Consider the following 9,471-nt stretch of genomic DNA (forward strand, 5'->3'; position numbering starts at 1 on the left):
ACCTTTCTTTTAAGGTTGCCTTTTTATTGGCAATTACATCTGCCAAGAGGGTGGGGGAGCTTCAAGCATTAGGATCCTCCCCCCCTTATGTGATTTTCACTCAAGATAGGGTTATTTTACGGTTTCTTCCAGGGTTCCTTCCTAAAGTAGCAACCTTTGCTAATATGAATCAGCAGATCATATTACCTGTTTTTTCTCCTGTCGGAGCAGATGAAGAAAATCTGGATCTTTCCAGCCTGGACGTGTCAAGATCTATCAGGATCTATCTGAACAGAGTGGCTGCCTTCCGCAAGCAGGAAAACTTTTTTGTTCTCTTCGCAGGACAGAACAAAGGGAAGAGGGCTTCCAAACCAACCATATCAAGATGGATCTGTGATACCATCGATTTATGTTACTCTTTGGCCAACCTAACTCCTCCGGAGTTCACTAAGGCCCATTCAACTAGGGCAGTAGCTTCTAGTTGGGCCGAGCGTGCCTCGGTACCTTTAGAGGATATATGCCAGGCGGCAACCTGGTCGTCTCTCTCAACGTTTGTAAACCATTACAGATTGGAATCTATACTGTCAACCAGAACAGCTTTCGCAAGATCAGTGCTATCTGCAGCTATGATTGAAAACCCACCCAATGAGGAGCATTCGTGCTAATTCCCCATAAGTTGTGATGCCAATGGGACGATAGGGAAGCAAAAATTATTATGTTAATTTGTTTTCCCTGAGACCCATTGGCATCACAAGACACCCTCCCTGTTTATGTTCGTTATAACTGACTGAGGTGTGTGGGGAGGTGGGGCTTATTTATACTTCCTGGAGGAGGGGAATAAAAGTTTACTTTTATCATTTCATTAAAATATTCCTTCGTCGCAGGGGCGATAATACCCCATATGTTGTGATGCCAATGGGTCTCAGGGAAAACAAATTAACATAATAATTTTTGCTTCTGGCTGGTTAGGTGAATCACTCGGGGGATTGGGGGATCCAGCCCTGCCTCCTGTAAGATCACGCCCTTTCCCCTGTCTGCATCATCAGCCTGATCTCAGCAAACACACACAATGTGAGACAAGCATGGAAGATTTGTCTCCTAAGGGGGGAAAGCAGAAGGAGCAGGAGACAATGTGAATTGGCACAGGGGCCATTTTTTTCACTTCCTGGATTTCTATCAGCTACCAGTGGGGCAGAACCGCACAGATACGGTAACACATTGTATAGACACATCTATATAACTTTTAACCCCTAGACGACCCTGGACGTACAGTTACGCCATGGAAAACTGTCACCAGACGACCCTGGACGTAACTACGTCCTGGGTGTTTCTCCTGCTACGAAACGCGCTCCGGAGTGGAGCGCGCTTCATAGCAGGTGGGGGCCGGCTGCAGTGAACAGCCGGAACCTCACCGTTAAGTGTAAGTGACAGGGGGAGTTCCCTGTCACTTACCGATCGGGAAAAAAGTTAAAAACACCAATACATTACCCCAAAGCCCCTCCCCCAATAAAAGTTTAAATGACCCCCCTTTTCCATTATATAAATAAAACATATAAATAAATAAACATATAATATACTGTAGCGTGCGTAATTGTCCGATCTATTAAAATATAACAAGCGTCATTGCGAACGGCGTACACGAAAAAAAAGAGGGAAAAAGTGCGCGGATTACCCACTTGATGTTAAATTATATATTAAAAAAAGTTATCAAAACGTCCGATCTTCACAAATATGGTATTAATAAAAACTAGAGATCATGGTGGAAAAAATTACACCCCATACAGCTCTGTAGGTGAAAAAATAAAACCGTTATAAGCGTCACAATAGGCCCATTTTATTAATAACTAATTGCCATAAAAAAGGATTTCATAAAAAAAATATATAACATTAGAGAATCTGTGTAAACCTGCATATGGTTGTCTTTGGACTGACCTATAGAATAGTGATATCACGTCGCTTTTACCATATAGTGCATTAGGTAGACACAGGGACCCCCCAAACTTTACAATATTGCATTCTTTTTTACGATTTCACCTATTTATATCTCCATTAATAATCATTTTGGAATTCTGTCATACATGTTATGGTAAAATGAAAGACGCAATTCCAAAGTACAACTATTCCTGTAAAAAAACAAGCACTTACATGGCCCTGTAGATAGAAAACTGAAAGTCTAGAGCTCTTAGAAGGGGAGGAGGAAAAAACGAAAACACTAAGATGAAAATTTGCGCGGTCTACTGGGTCATTTTGGGCCTGGTCCTCAAAGGGTTAATGTACTTTTAATAGAAAACAAGTTTTCCTTATCCAGAGTTCCCCTTTAACCCTTAGGCGACCCTGGATGTACCCGTACGTCCAGGGCCGCCTCCCCGCGTTCAGAGCGGGGGCCGCGTGGCGGCCACGCTCTGAACCGCCGCAGTCCCGGGTGTCGCTCGTAGCCCCGGACCGTGGGTATTAGCGGGCATGGTCCAATCGCCGTGCCCGCTAATACAGTAATCGGATGCAGCTGCCAGAGTTGACAGCTGCATCCAATTACTGAATGCAGCCGTTCCCTGGTGTCTAGTAGGGAGCGATCCTTACATCTTACCCCGTCCGGGGTCAGTGCCGTAATGGTGCTGGTCCCAGCTCGGCAATCGACTGCAGCCTATCTCATCGATCTGTGCTGCATATAGAGAGATCAGTGCACTTATGCTAGAAGTCCCCCAGGGGGGCTTGTAGTATAAGTGTAAAAGTTAAAATAAAAGTGTTGTAAAAAATTTGTAAAAACACCCCTACCCTAATAAAAGTCAGAATCACCCCACTTTTCCCATGTTATAAATAAAAATAAAATAAACAAACATGTTTGGTATCACCATGTGCATAATCGCCAGAACTATTAATTTATCCCATTCCCGATCTCGCACAGTAAATGGCGCAAGCGCCCAAAAATCCCAAAGTGCAAAATTGCGCATATTTGGTCGCATCAAATCCAGAAAAATTGTAATAAAAAGCAATCAAAAAGTCGCATATGCGCAATCAAGGTACCGATAGAACACATCATTGCGTAAAAAATGACACCTGACACAGCCCCATAGACCAAAGGATAAAATTGCTATAAGCCTGGGAATGGAGCAATTTTAAGGAACATATTTATGTTAAAAATGGTTTGAATTTTTTACAGGCCAACAGATACAATTAAAGTTATACATGTTACATATCATTGTAATCGTAACAACTTGAGGAACATATATAACAAGTCAGTTTTACCCCAGGGCGAACGGCGTAAAAACGAAAAAAACCCAAATAAAAGAAATGCGTTTTTGGTTTTTTTTCAATTTCACCACACTTTGAATTTTTTTTTTTGGTTTCAGTGTACTTTATGCAAAAATTCAGCCTGTCATTGCAAAGTACAATTAGTGGCGCAAAAAATAAGGGCTCATGTGGGTCTCTAGGTGGAAAAATGCAAGTGCTATGCCCTTTTAAGCACAAGGAGGAAAAAACGAAAACGCAAAAATTGAAATTGGCCGGGTCCTCTAAGGGTTAATGTGTGAGGGACACCAGGGGAAAACTGAGAAAGTTAATTCATGGGCAAAGGATTACTATGGGGGACAATGAGGATGTTATTTAAAGAAGTGTTCCCAATATCTTGTCCCAGCAATTGTCTACACATCGAGGACCCCCCAGTGGACTGAAAACGGTGTAATCCTTTACCTCAGGAGTTATGGACACACACGGGGTATCAACACTACTACACAGGTGGGCACATAGGTGGTGATCAGTTTGGGGGAAGTATGGATATTTGTACCTTCAGTCCTGATACTTTAAAGTGACACTGTCACCCCCTATTTGCATTTTGACTGCTCTCTACAGGTGTAAAGGGTAAATGTTACAGCTTTCATTACTTATTTTATATCACACCTCATGGTGCTTGTTCTGGTAAAAAGTTGTTTTTATCACCTGTGGATTGGTATATGTGGGCGGGGATTTGCAACCTTTGTGCCACATCGTCGCCATCACCCCATAGGCTTCGCCACTTCAGCAGCCATTGGAAGGGCCAGCCTAAAGCTCTAGGCCTCACCCCCCTAGATTGTCCCACACCAATGGCCACTGAGGGGGCAGGGCTTATGCGGCGATGACGTCAGGGATGGGGCAGGGCTAAATTGCACAAAGGCTGCGATGCCCCGCCCACATATACCAATCCACAGGTGATAAAAACGACTTTTCACCAGAACAAGCACCATGAGGTGTGATATAAAATAAGCTGTAACATTTACCCTTTACACCTGTGGAGAGCAGTCAAAATGCAAATAGGGGGTGACAGTGTCACTTTAATAGCTTCTCACACTGCAGAATTTGTCACACTGCAGCGGATTTCACACCGCGAGTTTCACAGCGAAGTGCGCTGCGATTCCTAGCACTGTCATTTTGAATAGGTTTACATACTGTGTAAGGTGCCATCCCCCTTAACCCGCCGCAACCCAGTGAATACTTACCTTACTTGCTTCTGTGGCTCCTTGTTCCCTGGCGTCCTGCTCAGCCTCATCTGGCTGCAGGGGGACAGCGCACTGATTGGCTGAGTGGGATGTCAGTTAGCTGGGAGCCCCAGAGGCAAGCCGGAATGTGGACGGCTAAAGCATTCACTGGGCTGCAGCGTGTTAAGTGGGGCTGGGTTTACATACATGCAGCGGAATTGAAATTCCCCTGCGAGTATGTAAACCTTTTCAAAATGCCTGCTGGGAGTCGCAGCGAATATGCAGACAGTCAGGAGATAGACACATCGCCTTCTGGGACTTGTAGTTCCCAATGACAAAGAGGCAGCTAAGTATCTTATCTACAAAGTGCAGCATCACAGCCTGAACCATAAAATGAGGGCACTGAGGTATCGTTGTTGATGACGCCGCTGTTCTGTGAGTGGTTTCTGTTAAAGGAGAAGTCCGGCAAAAATTTTTATTATAGTATTGTATTGCCCCCAAAAGTTATACAAATCACAAATATATACTTATTATGGGAAATGCTTATAAAGTGTTTTTTTCCCTGCACTTATTACTGCATCAAGGCTTCATTTCCTGGATAAAATGGTGATGTCACGACCTGACTCCCAGAGCTGCGCGGACTGTGGCTGCTGGAGAGGATGATGGTGAAGGGATGCTTAGTGTCCCTCCAGTGCCCTGTGTCCCTCAGTGTCCCCCTGCCATCATCCTCCCCAGCAGCCACAGCCCACACAGCACTGGGAGTTGGGTCGTGACTAGAGATGAGCAAACCGGGTTCGAGTCGATCCGAACCCGAACGTTCGGTATTTGATTAGCTGGGGCTGCTGAACTTGCATAAAGCTCTAAGGTTGTCTGGAAAACATAGATACAGCCAATGACTATATCCATGTTTTCCACATAGCCTTAGGGCTTTATCCAACTTCAGCAGCCACCGCTAATCAAATGCCAAAAGTTCGGGCTCGGATGGACTCGAGCATGCTCGAAGTTCGCTCATCTCTAGTCGTGACATCACCATATTATCCAGGAAGTGAAGCCTTGATGCAGTATAATGCTTTATAAGCTTTTCCCGTAATAAGTGTATATTGGTGATTTGTTTAACTTTTTTTTGGGGGGGGGGGGGCAGTACAATACTTTAATACATTTTTTTGCTGGACTTCTCCTTTAAAGCGCCACTATCAGCGGGTTCTTCCCAGAAAACCTGCTGATATGCCGCATTACCAGAGGAGTAGATAGTAGATTGCTGTTAATTACATTCCTTTGCTCCCCTGCATTGTTTCTTAAATCGCTAATTGCCCCTCTGGCGGCCCAGAGGAATCATGCATGCGACGGGACATCTTCCCTGCGGTACATAGAGCAGGTACAAATATGAATATGCATAGTGTGCGGAATGAGAGGGGGTCTGCCGGCAATGCCCCAAATGCTCCTAAGCAGCGAATTAGCGTAGGGGCAATTAGCGATTTAATAAACAATCCGGGGGAGACGAGGAATGTAATTAACAGCAATCTACTACTGAGGTCCTCTGCTAATGCGGCATATCAGCAGGTTATCTGGGAAGAACCTGCTAATAGTGGTGCTTTAAAGGGAACCTGTCACCCGGCATTACAGCGCAGACCCCCCCCCCCCCCGAGCCCCTGGTGGAGCCCTGGATACTTACCCTTTCCTGCAAGTCCCAGAGACTCATCTCTGGTAATTATAATAGAGCGCGCACTCACCTTCCGGCACCCATATCTCCGTCCGGGGCCCGGGTCCAGGAGCGGGACTTGCAGGAAAGGGTAAGTATCTAGGGCTCCACCGGGGGCTCGGGCAGGCTCTGCGCCATAATGCCGGGTGACAGGTTTCCTTTAAGGCCCATGGTGTCTCTGGTAATGCAGCTGCTGTGATCAGACTCCCCTGAATTGATGAGGAAGTCGGCAGAGTATTGGCAGAGCAGGTAGCCTCTGGCTCTTGCTCTGTTACTGTGTGTGTGTGATGGGGGATTAGTGGGACACATGGCAGCCGTCCCAGAATGGCGGGACATCACCCCAAAATTGGGACTGTCTTGCCGTATCTGGGACGGTTGGGAGGTATGCTTATACAATATATACTGTATAACACAAAGTATATATAGCCATCGCTTCCATATGTTTGCCAGTATAATGTGTTGGCAGGAACACAAAATCCTTACAGTTCCATAAATAGCCAGCAGCATATGTCTTCAGCAAAGAAGCCAGGGAAGTAGGCAGCATCAGAGCACACCCACAGCCCCCCACCATAAATTAAAAAATAACTCCATCTTTTCCACTGCCATACAGACCAGCATGTCATTATGTATAGCTGCACTTGTGACAGGGCAAAGACTGTGCTGTCTATCACTCCCATAGACTGCAGGCAGCTGTCAGACCTGTGGCCTACAAGAGGCTAGAAGCAGGTTGTAACCTTTAGGCCTGTAGCTCAGGTGTATGAAATGACGCTACTCATCGTATATACCCGTCGCATTAAAATGAAGGAGGAATAGGACATGCCAAGCAATGACCAAGAAAACAAAAACTGCTGTAATCTGCCCATAGCAGCCAATCAAAGGTCAGCTTTTATATCCTAGCGAGCCCTGGTAAAATAAAACCTGAGCTGTAGTTTACAGTGATTTTCCATAACACTCAACCTCAGTAGGGAAAGCCCCATAGACTTAAAACGGTGGCTGAACCCGCCACAAGTGGTATGAAGCCAACAATAGTAGGGAGACCTTTAGGCTTTGCCCTACCCTCAGTGCCCCAAATAATGCCACAGGTAGTTAATTTTACCCCTATTTCCAGAAAGATGCCCCCAGTAGGTATCTTTGCCCCTTCAAATAACCTACAGTAATGGGTACCACAACACCAAGTTTCCATTTGCCAAGCACCTGCTGTGAACGGGCCATAAAACTGAATGATATTTTATTCTCTAGGTCAGACTAAATAAAATTATATCCATGTTTTACAAATAATTAATATCAAAATGGCCCTATTGTGACTGTTATAATATTTTTCTCATTTATGGTCCTGGTTTTTATTAGTATTGGAGATTTTTTTTATGTTTTTTGTTTATGCCGCTCACAGCGAGGGACTTCAAAGCCCACAGCCTGATGAACAGAATGCAGATAGGAAGTTTGGGGCTTTGCTCCATTTCTACTGTAAATTTGCTCATCTCTAGTCAGTACCTTAAAGTGATTGTACCACCAGGCCCAGGCTGAAGCACTGGAGGCGGGCCGACCCACCCTTAGTGGGAAGAAACCCCAGCCCCTCCATGACATGACTCCATTAGAATCAATGGAACCCTATCATAGAGGGGCAGGGGTTTCCTCCCACTGTGGGGGGGGTCGGCCCGCCTCCAGTGCTTCTGCCTGGACCTGGTGGTACAATCACTTTAATATGAAAGCTAATGTAGCATAGAAAATTAAATATAGTAGAACAGTGTATTTTAATGGTGACAACCTCCCTTTAAATTTTTGGTTTGCCCAACTTTGCTTGAACATTGCTCTTGTCAGTGGCGGAGGTTCTAAGGGAACATTAGGGTAGAGGAGGATACATATGGGAGAACATACAAGGAAAGGATAGAACAGGATACATATAGGAAGAGGGCACGTATGGGGGCAAAACCAGGATACATATAAGAAGAAGGCACGTAAGGGAGAAAACCAGGATACATATGAGGTGGGCACATAAGGGGGAAACCAGGATACATATGAGGTGGGCACATAAGGGGGAAACCAGGATACATGAGGTGGGCACATAAGGGGGAAACCAGGATACATATAAGAGGAGGGCACATATGGGGTAAACCAGGAAACATAAGAGGAGGGCACATATGGGGGAAACCAGGAAACATATTAGAGGAGGGCACATATGGGGGAAACCAGGATACATATAAGAGGAGGGCACATATGGGGGAAACCAGGATACATATAAGAGGAGGGCACATATAAGGGGAACCAGGATACATATAAGATGAGGGCACATATAAGGGGAATCAGGATACATATAAGAAGAGGGCACATATGGGGTAAACCAGGATACATATAAGAGGAGGGCACATAAGGGGGAAACCAGGATACATATGAGGTGGGCACATAAGGGGGAAACCAGGATACATATAAGAGGAGGGCACATATAAGGGGAACCAGGATACATATAAGATGAGGGCACATATAAGGGGAATCAGGATACATATAAGAAGAGGGCACATATGGGGTAAACCAGGATACATATAAGAGGAGGGCACATAAGGGGGAAACCAGGATACATATGAGGTGGGCACATATGGGGTAAACCAGGATACATATAAGAGGAAGGCACATATGGGGGGAACCAAGATACATATAAGAAGAGGGCACATATGGGGGGAACCAGGATACATATAAGAAGAGGGCACATATGGGGGGAACCAGGATACATATAAGAAGAGGGCACATATGGGGTAAACCAGGATACATATAAGAGGGGGCACATATAAGGGGAACCAGGATACATATAAGAGGAGGGCATATATGGGGGGAACCAGGATACATATAAGAAGAGGGCACATATGGGGGGAACCAGGATACATATAAGAGGAGGGCACATATGGGGGAAACCAGGATACATATAAGAGGAGGGCACATATGGGGGGAACCAGGATACATATAAGAATAAGGCACATATGGGGGGAACCAAGATACATATAAGAAGAGGGCACATATGGGGGGAACCAGGATACATATAAGAGGAGGGCACATATGGGGGGAACCAGGATACATATAAGAGGAGGGCACATATGGGGGGAACCAGGATACATATAAGAGGAGGGCACATATGGGGGGAACCAGGATACATATGAGGTGGGCACATATGGGGGGAACCAGGATACATATGAGGTGGGCACATATGGGGGGAACCAGGATACATATAAGAAGAGGGCACATATGGGGTAGAGCAAGTCACATTTGAGGGGAGGGAACCTATATGGGGGAGGACACATGGAGTGGTAAGGCAGGTCACATATACGGAATGACATATACAGGAGGACACATATAGGG

Source organism: Dendropsophus ebraccatus, chromosome 13 (assembly GCF_027789765.1).
Source record: "Dendropsophus ebraccatus isolate aDenEbr1 chromosome 13, aDenEbr1.pat, whole genome shotgun sequence".
Lineage (NCBI taxonomy): Eukaryota > Metazoa > Chordata > Amphibia > Anura > Hylidae > Dendropsophus > Dendropsophus ebraccatus.